This window comes from Nannospalax galili, unplaced genomic scaffold, assembly GCF_000622305.1.
Source record: "Nannospalax galili isolate Female #2095 unplaced genomic scaffold, S.galili_v1.0 scaffold388, whole genome shotgun sequence".
NCBI lineage: Eukaryota > Metazoa > Chordata > Mammalia > Rodentia > Spalacidae > Nannospalax > Nannospalax galili.
In genome coordinates this window covers 691,964-697,083 of record NW_008360304.1, presented here as the reverse complement: position 1 = coordinate 697,083, position 5,120 = coordinate 691,964, and the positions used below count along the sequence as shown (strand labels likewise).

The following is a 5,120-nucleotide window of genomic DNA, read 5'->3' as shown; positions in this document are numbered from 1 at the left end:
CTGAGGTTCCCTCTATCCAGGATGTCAAGTTGACAACTGAAGCTATCCAGCACAGTTAACCACTTGTCCACTTGACACACAAACACATCACTATTAAACCACATCTTTCCATTTCTTGTCCCCAAGATATGATGTTATTAATCACAATATAAAGCAGTACAACCATAAAAGTCCCACAGTCTTTAAAAAACTCAAACACTTTAGTTCAAAGTCTCTTCAAAAAGTCTCTAAGATATAGGCTCCTGTAAAATCCAAAACAAGTTACTGCCTTATTTCAAAAACAAAGAATTGTGCGCACATAAATAAAACCAAAGTCCAGCAATGTAACTCAGTGTTGGAAATCTAGGATCCACTCACAGTCTTCTAGGCCCCAAAGGGCTTGGGCAGCTCCACTTCTCTGGCTTTTCTGTCCACAGCACTTACAGTTTGTCTTATTGACTCAGGCTAGTTCCGCTCCACACCTGCTGCTGCCCTTGGTGGTCATCCCATGGTCTTGGCATCTCCAACATGCAGGGGTCTCCACTGCATTTGAGGCTGCATCTTCAACTAATGGACTCTCCTAGTCCCTCATGGTGCCAAGCCTCAGATTCTCTCCATGACCCCTTCAATCCTGGGGGAGGTCTTTACCACAATTGATGATGCACCTTCACCAATGGTCTCTCCTGGCCTTTCACAGTGCAAAGCCTCAGATTCTTTCCATGACCCCTTCATATCTTCAACACCAGTACTATCTAAGAGACTCTTACACATTGCCAAGTTCTGCTACCAGTTTATGTGCAGCCTTGCCCCCACCACACTCTACCATAGCTTCTGTGTGCTGACCCTGAGGAAATACTTCCCAGAAGATTTCACCTCGATGATGCTGGTCTTTTGTTACTCAGAGACAATTTTTCAGCCCTAGCTAACCAGCATCAGTAGTCCCAGTAAAGCAAAGGTCACTTCAGTGGTACTAGTCTCTTCTTAATCACACCTGATTCTTCAGTCCCAGCTGACCAGAAACCACAGATTCTCAATTCAAAAGATCATGCAAACAGCCGTAATAGTCTGCTTCCCTTGAAGATTCACAAGCCAGGCCTCCAACAGAGTCTACGCCTCTTTAAGCATTATCATCCAAGTTTCTACAGAACAGCTCACTGAGTTCCAAGTACTTTTCTAGTTCAAAGCTCCAAAAACTTCCACAATCCTCTCAGATGCAAAATAGACAGGTCTAGCACATAAATACCCCACTCTTGATACCAATTTCTGTTCTACCTACTTTCTAGTGCTATGACAAAAAACACTGACCAAAACCATCTTGGAAAGGAAAGGATTTATTTTATCTTATCTCTCCCAGGTCACAGTTTATCACGGAGGGAAGTCGGGGCAGGAACCTGGAGACAGAAGCTGAAGTACAGACAGTGGAAGTATGCTCCCTTGGCCTGTGCTCAACCTGTTTGCATATACAACCCAGGACCACCTGCCCAGGGCCATGTGGCACTGCCCACAGTGGGCTGGGCCCTCCTACATAACTCAACAATCAAGAAAATGCCCCACAGACTAATCTAATGGGAGAAATTCCTCAGATGAGGTTCTCACTACCCAAGTGTGTTGAGATGACAACTGAAGCTATCCAGTCATTTTACAACTTCAAAATCTCATGTAACCACTTCCTCGGTGGAACATGTCAGTCAGGATATACTTAAGTCTGTGGTCCTGGGCCATAGCCATTCATATTTGGCTTATGTTAAGAGATTTCCTTATTTATTTAAAGTAAAATTGTTATTTTATGTTGAAAAACTCAGTCCTAGAACATTTTTATAAATTTTATATTTTTTATTTTTTTTTTATGTGTATGAATGTTTTGTCTGCATGTATGTATATGTGCCACAGGCATGCCTGGTGCCCACAGAGTCCAGAAGAGGGCTTTGGATTCCCTGGAACTGCAATTACAGGTGATTGTGAGCTACCATGTGGGTGCTGGGAATCCCAAACCCAGGTCCTCTGCAAGAGTAGCAAGTACTTTTACTGCTGAGCCATCTCTTCAGCCACCTAAAACTTTTAAAAAATTATTAATTATCGTCAGACCGGTTTTGGAGCTGCTTCTGGAAGGATGGCTGCAATGGCCATGCAGGGAGAGCCGCAGGTCCAGTTCAAGCTCGTCCTGGTGGACAATGGTATCACCGGGAAGACAACGTTTGTGAAGCGCCACTTGATGGGGGAGTTCGAGAAGTATGTAGCCACCCTGGGCGTTGCAGTGCACCCACTCATGTTCCACACCAACCAGGGACCCATCAAGTTCAACGTGTGGGACACCGCCAGCCAGGAAAAGTGTCAGGGCCTGCACGATGGCTACTAAATCCAGCCCAGAGTGCCATTATAATGTTTGATGTAACATCAAGAGTTACTTACAAGAATGTGCCTAACTGGCATAGAGATCTGGTACGTGTCTGTGAAAACATCTTCATTGTGTTGTGTGGCAGCAAAGTGGATATTAAGGACAGGAAAGTGAAGGCAAAATCTATTGTCTTCCACTGAAAGAATCTTCAGTACTATGACATTTCTGCCAAAAGTACCTACAACTTTGAAAAGCCTTTCCTCTGGCTTGCCAGAAAGTTCATTGGAGACCCTAACTTGGAGTTTGTTGCCATGCCCGCTCTTGCCCCCCCAGAGGTAGTCAGGGACCCAGCTTTGGCAGCACAGTATGAACATGATTTAGAGGTTGCTCAGACGACTGCCCTCTGGGAAGAGGATGATGACCTGTGAGAAAGTGAAGCTGGAGCCCTGAGTCAGAAGTCTAGTTTTATAGGCAACTGTCCTGTGATGTCAGCAGTGCAGTGTGTGTGACACCTTATCTGGCTAAGCAGAAAGTGTGCTTCATCATTGGGATGCTGAAGGAGATGAATGGGCTTTGGAGTGAATGTGACAGTTAAAAAACATACCTTCATTGTTTTTGGACTTGCATACCTAGCTGTTTGGAACACAGTTGTTTTCTTCCTGAATTTCGAAGACTGCTACAGTCACTTCACAATTCTCAGTGATGAAATCTTGTTTGTTACTGTCACTTAAAATCAGAATAAAGTTGTATTTCAGGGAAATATCTTTTAAAAATTACTATCAGATTTTTGTCTCAAGTTTATATCAACAGAAGACAAATTACAATTTATCTTTAAGGAATAAGTATGTAGAGGACTGGAGAGGTGGTCCAGCAGTTAAGAGCACTCGCTGATCTTGCAGAGGATCAGGTTCAGTTCCCAGCACCCAATGGCAGTTAACAGCCATCCAAAACTCCATACTTACATACATGCAGGCAAACACTCATACACATACAATAAAAAAATAGAATTTTTTAAAATGTATAGCTGTGCATATTTCAGCTGCACATATCTGAAATTGGAACAATACAGAGAAGATTAGCAAGCCCTGCACAAAAATGGCATGCAAATTTGTGAAGTGTTTCATATTTTTGCTAAAAGACCAGGACATAAATCACAGAAGTCCTTCCTCCTGTCCCTACCAGGACGAGTGGCAGAGCATCCACACACAAATCAGCATATATCTGATAACTGTCTTGTTGAGTCCTAACCATCTTCAGTGTGTCCTGATGGGCCTTGAGTCAGATTTGTTAAAAACCTAGCTATATAGGAAATGGTGATTTTTTTTTTGATGACTTTGTTTTAATGGGTTTGTTTTATTATGCTTTGTTTACATTGATTTTTTTGGCAGTTTCAGAACAGTTGAGCAAAAAGTAGTTTCCATATATTCCTGTTTTTTTCCTATTAAAATCTTATTATAGTAAATAAATAAAATTTAAGAATATAAATAAAATGTATAATTGAAGCCGGACTTGGTAGCTCATAACTGTAATCCCAGCACTTGAGAGGCAAAGGCAAGAGGATCAGGAGTTCAAGGTCATCTTCAGCTACATAGTGAGTTCAAGGCCAGCCTGGGCTACCTGAGACTCTGTCAAAAACAAAGCAAGTGTAGTTGAAAAGGGCTAGAGACATAGTTCATTGGTAGAACACAAAATATATAGTTGAGAAACTGATTTGAACAATATTTTAGGATACGATCTTCCTAATTTCTTGCCTAGTTTTAGAACATCAAAGAGAATTCTAGGATCACTTTAGGGTCATTTGTGAGTTTCCTTTATTAGATTTAGATCTATAAGACTTGTTTGGGGAGTTTTGCTAATTCAGACTAGCTGAAATATAAAAAAGAAGATTTAAAATATATTGCATTTATAAATGCAGTTTTTAAAATGTATGGACTAAAGATGTAGCTCAGTAGTAGATTGTTTGTCTAGCATGCATAAGGCCATAGTTCTGATTATCTGCATGGAAGGAAAAACAAAAGCTGTGAAGTGTTCAAATAATTTAGTAAATCCAAGGATCTCTTAAAAGTAATGGTTAAAAATATTTTTTCTGTACTTGAAAAACCTTGTCAGTGACCTGCAAAGTCTAAGGAAGAATGGAGCATGGTGACAAACACCTGGGAGATGGAGGTAGAAGGTTCAGGTTCATGGTCATCCTAGGCTACCAAGTGAATTCAAGGTAAGAATGGAGTACATGACATAGTCTTTCAAAAAAAAAACAAGGAGTGGGGATGTAGCTTAGTGGTAGGAGCACTTGCCTAGTATGTGCAAGCCCTGGGTTCTTTCCTCAGCACTGCAAAAGGAAAAGGTAACAACAACAAAAACAGCTGTGTAATGAACAGTTACAGAAATTAGCAGGGAGGTGGTGGTGAGCTCATCAAGCAGATTTCAGTGTAGATTTTTGTATATATGAAAGGAACTCAAAGCAACAAGTTACAGATTGAATGGCAGATTGAATGTCATTCCACATCTAGTTGTTGCTGAAACATTCCTTTGCTGAGCCCACACTTTCAAAAGCTTCTCAGCAGGTATACTGATTTCTGCTTCATGGTCATGACAGACCCAGAAGCCATCCATACAGGCAACTGACTTGTCTGTTTGATTCTGTCTTTTTAAATCATGATTATATGTACTGCTTCATCTTGATTTATAAGCAAAACCTACAAAAATTAATGTTTTGTGGTTTATCTAAAAGGTAATACAGAAAATATTGCTGTTATTTTTGATGATTAGAATCAATTTTGTATAGTTTATTTCGATCTAAATAAAG

At 40.7% G+C, this 5,120-nt stretch overlaps 1 non-coding gene and 1 pseudogene across 1 annotated transcript; both read left to right on the top strand.

Annotated features, from left to right (window-relative positions):
- The first annotated feature begins 2,080 nt into the window (after positions 1-2,080).
- Positions 2,081-2,742, top strand: LOC103726722 (annotated as a pseudogene).
- Positions 2,743-3,340: 598 nt separating this feature from the next.
- On the top strand, positions 3,341-3,444 carry LOC115068652. The gene has a single exon (XR_003847981.1). It is a non-coding gene; the product is annotated as a U6 spliceosomal RNA (small nuclear RNA).
- Positions 3,445-5,120: the final 1,676 nt, after the last annotated feature.